Source organism: Hemiscyllium ocellatum, chromosome 24 (genome assembly GCF_020745735.1).
Source record: "Hemiscyllium ocellatum isolate sHemOce1 chromosome 24, sHemOce1.pat.X.cur, whole genome shotgun sequence".
NCBI lineage: Eukaryota > Metazoa > Chordata > Chondrichthyes > Orectolobiformes > Hemiscylliidae > Hemiscyllium > Hemiscyllium ocellatum.
This window is the reverse complement of record NC_083424.1, coordinates 48,940,370-48,952,427: the sequence shown is the minus strand read 5'-3', so window position 1 is coordinate 48,952,427 and position 12,058 is coordinate 48,940,370.

Below are 12,058 nucleotides of genomic sequence, written 5' to 3'. Positions count from 1 at the left end.
TTGAGCAAGCCCTGGGTGCAAGTTGCCAGTCAGGAACTAAAAGGAGAACACAACAGTTTAAATAGGAAATGTGAGGCGTTATCAATGGGGAAAATAGGGAAATCGTAATATATAGCCTTTGAGTTTGTATTTGGTGTCTGTAAATTTCACTGTCAAACTTTCAAACAAGTATAAACAAGCAACAGTAATCATTTTGAACTGCACAAAAATTCCACAAAAACAATTGTATATTCTGTAGACACGTCTGCTGCCATTTAATCTATGTGCAAACTTGTCATGTTTACTAAAATGACAATTAGCATTTGTAGTCTCAAAGGGGAACACATTGCCATCAATTGAAATATATGTTCTTTTTTCAATCTTTTTGTTTGTAAAACAATGCTCTCTCTCAAAGCCAAAGAACCAAAATTGCTGGAGAAACTCAACAGATCTAGCATGGAGAGAAAACAGAATTAACGTATCAAATTCAGTGACCGTTCATCAGAATGATTTTTTTCTGAATGTAGCTGCACCCATCCAGGCAATTAGAAAATATTCCATCACTTTGCTGACTTGTATCCGAAAGTTGATTAGATAGGTTTTGTGGAGTCAGCATTGACCACTTGTTGCAGAATAATGGGACTTTAATCCACTCTCGTGTCACTGGCAACCACACAGTGTGAGATTCTGCATTTGCAATGCTACTTGTCATTGAGTGTCGTTGGGTTTACTTTGAGTGCTACCACAGGTGACTTATTAGTGTCATAAAAAATGTTAGAAATGTACACATAGAAACATACAAGGTAGGAGGAGGCCATTCGAATCTTCTCTGCCATTCATCGCAATCATGGCTGATTGTCCAACTCAATAGCTTAATCCTGCTTTCTCCCCATAACCACCCATTTGCCCCAAGTGCTATATGTAGCCACCTCTTGAATATATTCAATGTTTTGGTATCATCTACTTCCAGTGGTAATGAATTCCATAGCCTCACCACACTCTAGGTGAAGAAATGTCTCGTCATTCCTGGCCTAAATGGTCCACTCCAAATCCTCAGACAGTGATTCCTAGTTCTGGACACACCCACCATCAGGAACATCCTCCCTGCATCTACCCTGTCTAGTCCTGTTAGAATTTTATAAATCTGAGATTTTGCTTCACCCCGACTCATCTGACCTCCAGCAAAAACAATCCCAACTAGTCAATCTCTCCTCAGATGTCAGTCCTGCTATCCCTGGGATCAGCCTCGTAAACCTTTGCTGCACTCCCTCGAGAGCAAGAGCATCCTTTGTCAGAAAAGATCAAAGCTGTACACAATATTCTAGATATGGCCTTACCAAGGCCCTGAATAACTGCAACAACACATCCCTGCTCCTGTACTTGAAACCTCTTGCAATGAAGGCCAACATGCCACTTGCCTTATTTACCACCTGCATGCTTACCTTCAGCGATTGGTGCACAAGTACACCCTAGTCCCGCTGCACAATCCCCTCTCCCAATTTACAACCATTCGGGTAGTAATCTGCCACCTCGTTTTTGCTTCCAAATTGAATAACCTCTAACTTTAGTCAAATTATACTGTATCTGCCACTGATTTGCCCACTCACCCGATCTGTTCAGATCATGCTGAAGGATCTCTGTATCCCTGTATCAGTTCACATTCCCCCATCCACCCAACTTGGTATCATCTGGAAACTTTGAGATGTTACATTTTGTTCCCTCATCCAAATCATTAATATATACGGATATTGTGAATAGCTGAAATCCCAGCACCAATCTCTATGGCATTCCACAAGTTACTGCCTGCCAATTTGAAAAGGGCCCATTAATTCCACTCTTGTTTCCTCTCTACAACCAGTTTTCTATCCATCTCAATACAATTCCCTCAAACCCATGCACTTTAACCTTGCACAACAATCTCTTATGTGGGACTTTGTCAAAAGCTTTCTGAAAGTCCAAATACATGGCTCCCCCTTGTCAACTGTACTAGTTCCATCTTCTTAAAGTTCTAACAGATTTGTCAAACATAAGTTCCCATTCTAAATCCATTCGGACACTGTCTGATTCTGCCAAGTGCTCCGCTATAAAGTTCTTGATAATAGATTCGAGAATTCTCCCCATTACTAATGTTAAGCTTACTGATCTATAATTCCCTGGTTTCTCTCAACCTCACTTTTCAAATATTGGAGTAATATTAGCTACCCCAATCTGCAGGGACTCTTCCAGAGTCTATAGAATTCTTGAAGATGACTACCAATGAATCCACTATTCTATACCACTTCCTGAAGTACTCTGGGATGTTCATTATCAGGCCATGGGGATTTATTCACCATCAATTCCCTCATTTTGCCCTGGACTATTTCTTTACTAATATTAATCTACCTCAGTTGTTCCCTCTCACTAAATCTTGCATTCTCCAATATTTCTGGTATTTGATTTGTGTCCGGTTTTGTGAAGTCACAACCAAAGTATGCATTCAGTTGCTCAGCCATTTCTTTTTCCTTTATTATACATTCCCCTGTTTCTGTCTGTAGGGGACCTACATTTGTTTTTACTAATCTCTTCCTTTTCACACACCCACAGAGACTCTGAGTGTCTTTCTTAATGTTCTTGTAAGCTTACTTTCTGAGCCTATTTTCCCCTTCTGAATCCAGTTGTCCTTCTTTGCGTTCTAAACTACTCCCAATCCTCAGGCTATTATTTTTCTTGGTCAATCTGTATGCTTCTTCCTTGGATGAGATGCTATCTCTAATTTCCTTTGTGATCCATGGATTGGCCCTCTTGTCCATTTTACTTTTATGCTGGACAGGAATAAACAGTTGTTGCAGTTCCCCCATACGTTCCTATGTTTGCCCTTGCCTATCCACTGTCATCCCTTTAAGTAACTCTCCCCAGTTGATCAAGGCCAACTCATGCTTCCTTCTCAGAGTTTCCTTTGTTAAGATTCAGCAGCCCAAATGAGATCCTTAACCTGAGCACCAGGCAGGCAACACAACCTTCAGGACTCTTGATCCTGGTCACAGAGAACAGTATCTATGGCCCTAAGTGGATTCCAACCTGGCTTTCAAAAGGGAATCAGATAAGCACCTAAACACAGCTGCTGCAGTTATGGGTGAAGGTAGTGTGGCTGGTAGAGAGTTGGCAAGGACATGACTGACTGATTGGCCTCCTTCTGAGCTGTGACTCATTTAAGATTTGCCAATGATGCCCACATCCTTTGAATGAGAGATAAATCTGCAAACACTTGTTACAAGCGGAGATCACGTCAACATTTATGGATAATTTACATGGTTGGGGGAAAGTGCAATCCAGCACACAGGCATGTTATTAAACCATACTGCACACATGGATAAAAGCTTTGGAATAGGCCAAATGGCCTGTTCTAGTTTTGGGAAGGTCCGAAACTTTATCAGGATTCTTAACTCTGAACAGAAATGAGTAATGGAATGGACCAATCCAGTATTGACATATACATTAAACCTTGAAATCTTAAATGGACACACACCTAATTTATCTGTAGAGTTTTGCATGCTCCTATTTAATCCTATTTATTAACTGCATTCTCTGATTTATCATTGCTAATCTCTACAAAATAAACATTCATTATAATTGAATTTGTGATTGATACATTTTAAAAATTGTACTTGCAGTGATTATAGTTGTCAACTGTGATCTTCTAATTTCATCTTAGAATGTTACCTATGCTGAGGAGCACTGATAAGAACATGTTGTTTAGATCTGTATTTAAAATCAATTTTAATAATAAACTGATCAGCTGTCATTGCGTACCTGTGAATTTTTAAAAAATTCATTGTGGGACGTGGGCAGCATTGGCTGGGCCAGCATTTCGTGCCTGTCCCTCCTTGCCCCTCAGGAGGTGGTGGTGAGCTGCCTACATGAACTGCTGCAATCCACATGCTGTAGGTTGACTCAATGCCTTTAGGGAGGGAACTTTAGAATTTTGACCCAGTGATCATAAAGAAACAGTGATATATTTGGTGAAAATGTACAATCAACCTATTGAACAGATCAAGAATGGAGGTTCTGAAAAGATTCACTGAAATATGGTTTATATAACTTACAAAAAAAGCTCAACGCTAAGGCATGCCCAGAGGTTTCTTTCAACATTTGTAAAATGTTATGAAATTAAAACACTGGGGGGAAAACAATCTTTCACAGATCTCTGTTACAATGGATCAAAGAAAGAAAAATGACCATAATCAAAATATTAAAGTCTTGGCTTTTTAAGAGCTAATTCCATTTAATTGCTCTTTCATGCATATTCAGTGAATTTATTAAATTATTTTCTGCAAGGTTTGTAATTGCTGGCCAAATGGGATTTATCTACAGGAAAGTGATTTTAAGAAACCTCACACTGTTGTTGCAAAGACCAGTTCTTGTATATTCAAAGGGATGAGGAGAAGGCTTCTTAGAAGACTTTGATTATTTTTGTCACATCTAACATTTCAATATTTTACTCACTTACAAAGTCCTCTGGCAAGTGTCCCAGTTTTCTAAAGAAATCCAGTCTATGACTTTGCATACTTTTGTCATCAGGGGAATCGCAATTGCTTCACTGGTGAAGTGCCCTTTCTGAGAAGGATGGCATAGCTGAAACAGCTTGTGCTGTAAATTCTTCAGGAGAAGTCCATGCAATAACTTAGTAAGATTCTGTTCATCAGCCAAAATTCTGTGGGAAGTTTTATTTTTATCAATGACATCTCCAGAGCTCTAACCGATCATGTCTGTGTTGTCCAAAGTGCAACAATGAAATAAAACTAGTAGTGACAAAAAGCTTCACTTTTTTTCCAAAGGGCATAATCATCTAGTTTAGCCCTTGCTCAGTTTAGACTTCTGTTTTTAAAAAAATGAACGTGGGTAATTAAACTTTGAAATTTGATTGAGAACAGGAGTTGGGTAGCTGTAAAGGTGGACAGGGGGGAGCTAGAAAAGGGAGAGAATGTTTTTGAACCTTTCAACAGTGGAATTATTAGCTAACTTCTTCAATGAAAAGTTGAAGGTTCATTACTGAGGTAATGAATTAAAGGCGTAGAGTCATACAGCACCAAAACAGACTCTTCGGTCCAACTTGTCCATGTCGATCAGGATTCCTGAACTGAACCATTTGCAAATGAATGTGCAGTCTCTGGTGTAATGCTGCAGGGATTCCAGAGATAAAATGGAGGGAGGTGGGAATGTAATTGATGTTTTTGCCCGGAACATTGTAAATTGGATAATTTAACTTGAACAGTTTTCTTTCATGAAGATTTACATTTATGTGTTATCAGATCTTAAAGAATCTCACAGACAGTGAATTACTTGAGATGCAGTTACTGTGTTAGAGACAAATGTATGTAACTGTAACCCCACTGGCACACAGATGAGATTGCGGTGATGACTTTTTGGGCTTAGAAATGTGTGCCAGTTATCTTCAAACACTGGTGTCTGAGAAAAGAATGATTTGGAGATGCCTGTGTTGGACTGGGGAGTGCAATGTTCAAAATCACGCAACAGCAGGTTATAGTCCATCAGATTTATTTGGAAGCACTAGCTTTCAAAGTGCTGCTCCTTCATCAGAGGATTACCTCAGATTACAACAGGATCTGGACCAGATGAGCCAATGGGCTGAGAAGTGGCAGATGGAGTTTAATTCAGATAAATGCGAGGTGCTGCATTTTGGGAAAGCAAGTCTTAGCAGGTCTTATACACTTAATGGTAAGATCCTAGGGAGTGTTGCTGAACAAAGAGACCTTGGAGTGCAGGTTCATAGCTCTTTGAAAGTGGAATCGCAGGTAGATAGGATAGTGAAGAAGGCGTTTGGTATGCTTTCCTTTATTGGTTAGAGTATTGAGTACTGAAGTTGGGAGGTCATGTTGCAGCTGTACAGCACATTGGTTGGGCCACCGTTGGAAAATTGGGTGCAATTCTGGTCTCCTACCTATCGGAAAGATGTGGTGAAACTTGAAAGGGTTCAGAAAAGATTTACAAGGATGTTGCCAGGGTTGCAGGATTTGAGCTATAGGGAGAGCTGAACAGGCTGGGGCTGTTTTCCCGGAGCGTCAGAGGCTGAGGGGTGACCTTATAGAGGTTTACAAAATTATGAGGGGCATGGATAGGATAAATAGACAAAGTCTTTTCCCTGGGGTCGGGGAGTCCAGAACTGGAGGGCATAGGTTTAGGCTGAGAGGGGAAGGATATAAAAGAGACCTAAGGGGCAGCTTTTTCATACAGATGGTAGTACGTGCATGGAATGAGCTGCCAGAGGATGTGGTGGAGGCTGGTACAATTGTAACATTTAACAGGCATTTGGATAGGTATATGAAAAGGAAGGGTTTGGAGGGAAATGGGCCAGGTGCTGGCAGGTGGGACTAGATTGGGTTGGGATATCTGGTTGGCATGGACAGGTTGGACCAAAGGGTCTGTTTCCATGGTGTACATCTCTTTGACTATGACTCTAACCTGAAGGAGCAGCACTCTGAAAGCTAGTGCTTCCAAATAAACCTGTTGGACTATAATGTGGTGTTGTGTGATTTTCAACCAAGAAATTAATGCGTTCCTTAAAGCTTTGTTTAATGCTGCAATGATGATGATTGATGGTATTGATGAATTCATCCAGTTCTGTTTTTGTATGAGGCGAAAGACGCCATACACCAACACTAATATAGAATGCGACTGCATCATCTAATAAAGGAGACAATGAGAATTTATAAAAAAGAGGCCCTAAAGATTAAAAAAAAAGCAGACCCAGAGAAATTCTCAACAGGAGCTATCAAATCAAAATTTTAATCTGGCCTACACCCCGAAGTTGCTAGACCATTTTTGCTGCTGGTCTTTGAGCTTTTCTCCAGTAGCAAGAGATCAATGAAAAGTCCGTAGAGAGTCAGGGCCCATGTGCAAACGTTTTCAGCTCAATTACTACAAATTTCCATGATTTGGAGATGCCGGTGTTGAATTGGGGTGTACAAAGTTAAAAAAAAATCACATAACTGATAGTCACCTGATCACCTGATGAAGGAGCGTCGCTCCGAAAGCTAGTGTGCTTCCAATTAAACCTGTTGGACTATAACCTGATGTTGTGTGATTTTTAACTTTGTACAAATTTCCATTTCTGTTCACCAACCGTCTGGCCAATCTGTGTCGCTGGGGGCAATGTAATGACATCAGAGAAATACAAAGCAGCCTTTCTCACCAGCTGTCTCCACTCTTCTTCCCCTCACCGCCCCCCGCACCAAGCAATTACCTTGCAATCAACAAAAAGCAGCCGGCACGGTGGGTGTTTGCATGATCCTGTGGGGCTTGTAAACAAGGTAATTGGGTTTGGGACACAGGGCACCTGGTATATGTGAGACACCTCCAAAGGGATTATCTCCTTGCCTGGAGTGGGAAGGTCAGCAAACAGTCAGGCAAATGACAACACAGTGGGATCTGCGTCAAGAATAATGGGACATTCCACTTACTGAGGGCGAGAAACACATGTAGAACTCGCAGTGAACAGCTCAGAATGTTGCTCTATTTTTAAATTCCTGACTTCTTTAATCATTTCTGTTACCTGACTTTGTAAATCACTGCTTCTCAGCATGGACCAGCTGTCAGCAGCCCCCACTGACTTTGATGCATTTGTATCTGTAATCTTATTTAATATTCTTCTTGATAATGCCATGGTAAGGATTAATTTTGGATGTAACGTGATTCCCTTTTAGATTTCTAGTCTTGTTGGACATAACAGCCTTAAACTGCAGTACAATTGCTGAAGACTGGGAAAACGAAATATTTATCTGCTAATTTGGTGCTGCTTTGAAGATAATTTAAGGTCTTGATTTGCAAACTGAACATCAGATGAGTTGTTTCTTGTAAGACCCATCATCAGTGGAGGATGAGCCATATGATGTTCTAATCCTGATGTTTCCTTTTTCCTTTAAGGGTACTCTGCACAGTTTCTCACACTTTACTGCAAATGACAAATTCAGAGATGACAGCGGGTCAGACAGCATCCATGGAGAGAGAGTAAACTAACATTCTGAGTCGAGATGACTCTTGGTCAGAGCTGACATGAAGTCTGGAGCGGGCAACTGTCTGACCCACTGTGATCTCTAACATTTTGTTATTTTCAGTACAGATTCCAGCATCTGCAGTAATTTACGTCTCACACTTTGGTTTTAGATCTTCATGCAGGGGTCAAGTTTGAATCACCATTTTCATCAGTTTTTCTTCAGCAGAATCAAGCAGGAATTAGAGTCATAGGTACATGCAGCACAGAAACAGACCATAGGAACTGACATCGCCATAGGAAATGACATCACCAACCCAAAGAAACCCAAACATATAAATAGAAAGCAGGAATCATCAGCAATGCTTCGTCTGGAGGCTCACTGAAGATGTTACTTAGAATGGTGATGAAATATCTGAACATGAACTTTCTAGCTCAGCGAGCAAACCTACATTCAGAACCTCAACCTGAGCTACAAATCTTCTCAAAACTCGCTAACAGAAACAGACCCTTTGGTCCAGATATCCCAACCTAATTTAGTCCCATTGAGCAGATTTGAGTAAAATGAAGAACTGCTGAAGATCTGAAACAAAAACAGAAATTGCTGGAGAAGCTCAGCAAGTCTGGCGGCATCTGTGGAGATGAAACAGACTTAACATTATGACCCCGCTTCAGAACTGATAGTAGCTGGGAAAAGGTAGTATTTATGTTGATGATGGGGGTGTGGGGGGGAATGTGTAAAAGTGTTGAGTGAGTAGGTAGAGACAAAGTTGAGAGAGAGAGAATTGAGCAGATTTGAGTTCTCAACAGAAAGGACCAGCACCCTAAAATCTCAATACAAAATCAAATTAGCCCAGATGCTGGAAATCAGATATCAAAGCAGAAATAAATTGTTTCAAATTCTCAGTGCGTCTGAAGGCAAGGGTGGAAAAATCCGATTGATGTCTTGAGAGTGTCCTCATCCATTGTTGCACTAATGGTCATGGTGAAAGAGCAGTCTACTGCAAAAGAAAATGGATTTTGGGCCCATTGATTTATCAATTTCCATGCATACCACCTCCACGAATGCTAAGACAGTGAGCTATCCTAGTTTTGCCATTCCCTCATTCACTACATGTTCTTCTCATTTCAGTTCTCTGCTCTGTCACTAATCAAGCCCTTCATTATTCTCACTTCCCTTCTTGTTTTCAAAACCTTCCTTGAAACTCTTCAACAGTGGTTTTAAGTCCCTCTGTTATAAATCTCTCTAACCTCCCCTCCCCAGCAATGTTCTTTTCTTTCTGTTTTCTATCATAAAATGCTTCACTTTCTACATTTCACAAATATCATCAGAACTCATGTTGCAACATGCCCGAATTCAATATAGCTTCTGAGATAACTGAGTTATCCCAAATTCATAGCTACAAGTTAAGACAGATAAAGATAAGAATGTAGCACAGGTGGGTTTCAAACAGCTGAGCGGAGAATTGAGGGTGGAATATTTAAAACATCAGGGAATGGATCAAATGTCGTCTTGGGCTGATTAACCTCCCATGTCCACATTCCTGTTACGCAGCCTGTGTTTGAAGATCCATAAAATGACAACAGACGAGTAAAACCTGCCTCATCTTGTCCAGTTGTTGCTGATGAAACTTCCTTCAGAAACTTCTTTCAGGAACCTCCTTCAGCTCTGCCGAAATGACCTGAATTGCTAACTGTTTCTGTCTCCATGGATGCTGTCAGATCTGCAGAGTCTTCCCAATAGCTTCAGTATTTATTTCCAACTCCCCACATTTGCAGGGCTTTGCTTTTGTCTCTAAGTGAAAAGCTTGTGTGCAAAGGGAGAAGATAACATTCAGAATGATTTAAAGTGAAGACAGGGGTTGATCAGATCTCCATCGAAAGATGTTTTTCTTTTGTTTTGCTGCATGTACCCCACTCATTTTAACCATTTTACTATGATGTGCAATATTTAATGAGGGCACAAAAACTGTTCCTGTCATCCGGACAGGAAATGTTGGCTCGCTCTCTCTCCACAGATGCTGCCTGACCTGCTGATATTTCCAGCATTTTTTGTTTTCAGTATAAAAACTGCTCGTATGAATTAAGAGAAGGAAGTGCAATTTGTTCACGTGTATTTCGTGTGGATTGAGTGAACTCCTTGACTCTCATGTTCTTAATGCAATGTTAGAAATGCAGGGCAGGTATTTCAGTTTAATGGATGTGTGAAATATTGCATGTTACATACAGTAGTTCTGAGCCAGATTCCAGAATTCCAGGATTTTGACCCAGCAACAGTGAAGGAATGATGATTTGTTTCCAAGTCAGGCTGGTGAGTGGCTTGGAGGGGAAAATGCAGGCAACGGTGTTCCCACGTAGCTGTTGTCCTTGTCCTTCTAGATGGAAGGCCATGGGTTTGGAAGGTGATGTTTAAGGATCTTTGGGTGAATTTCTGCAGTGCATCTTGTAGAAAGGACACACTGCTGCTACTGATTGTTGGTGGTGGAGGGACTGGGTGTTTGTTGATGCAATGTCAATTAAGCAGCTGCTTCATCCCGGATGGTGTCAAGCCTCTTGAGTTTTGTTAGAGCTGCACCTATTCAGGCAAGTGGGGAGTATTTCATTGCATTCCTGACCTGTGCCTTTTAGATGGTGGGCAGGCTATAAGAGTCAGGAGATTTATTATTATTCCTAGCCTCTGAAACTGCTTTTGTAGCTGTTGTGTTTATATGGTGAGTCCAACTGAGTTTTTAGTCAATGGCAAGCCCCAGGATGTTAATAGTGTGGGCATTTGCTGAAGATAAAACCATTGAATGTCAAGGGTCATTGGTTAAATTACCTCTTACTGGAGGCAGTCATTGCCTGGCCCAAACCTGGCTGTTGTCCAGATCTTGTTGCATTTAAACATAGACTGTTTCAATATCTAAGGAGCTGAAAATGTGTTGCTGGTTAAAGCACAACAGGTCAGGCAGCATCCAAGGAACAGGAAATTCGACGTTTCGGGCCAGAGCCCTTCATCAGGAATGAGGAGAGGGTAAAAGATAGGGAGGAGGGACTTGGGGGAGAGGCGATGGAGATGTGATAGGTGGAAGGACGTCAAGGTGAGGGTGATAGGCCGGAGTGGGGTGGGGGCGGAGAGCCTGCCTGCCTGCCTATCTTAGCCTGCCTGGCTCTTCCTGACCTCTCCGCCCCCACCCCACTCCGGCCTATCACCCTCACCTTGACCTTCTTCCACCTATCACATCTCCATCGCCCCTCCCCCAAGTCCCTCCTCCCTACTTTTTATCTTAGCCTGCCTGGCACCCTCTCCTCATTCCTGATGAAGGGCTCTGGCCCGAAACGTCGAATTTCCTGTTCCTTGGATGCTGCCTGACCTGCTGTGCTTTAACCAGCAACACATTTTCAGCTCTGATCTCCAGCATCTGCAGACCTCACTTTTTACTCAATATCTAAGGAATCACAAATGGTGTTGAACACTGTGCAATCACCAGCGAATATCCCCGTTTCTGATCTTATGATGGAGGGAAGGCCATTTATGAAACAGCTGAAGATGGTTGTGCCGAGGACAGTACCCTGAGAAACTCCCACAGAGTTCTCTTGAAGGTGGAATGGCTGATCTCCAAAAATCACAACCATTTTCCTATATACCAGGTAAGACTCCACCTAGCAGAGAGTTTACCTCTGATTCCAGCTTTTCTAGGGCTCATCGATGCCACACTTGGTCAAATGTGGCCTTGCTGTCAAGGGCTGTCTTGTGGTGTCATCAGTTGTTCAGAGGAAATTTGAACTCTTTAAGAAGGTTATCAGTTTCTATGAAGATTGTGATAGTGAACAAAATCTTGTCCTGAGATGGGAGAATCTCTAGTTCGAGACACTCCAGCCAGGGAAAACAGCCTCTCTGCTTTATTTAAAAACAAAATACTGAAAGCAAAAAGGAAAATGAATTCTGAAGGAGAGTCTTATTGGACCCAAAATGGCACCTCTCGTTGACTCTGTGCCGATGCAGCGTGACCTGTCTCTCCAGAAATTTCTGTTTGTACCTCAGTTTTACTTGTTGTGTTTTGTCTTCATTACAGCTCACTCTTTCTCACGGTATTTTATAAATGATGAAAA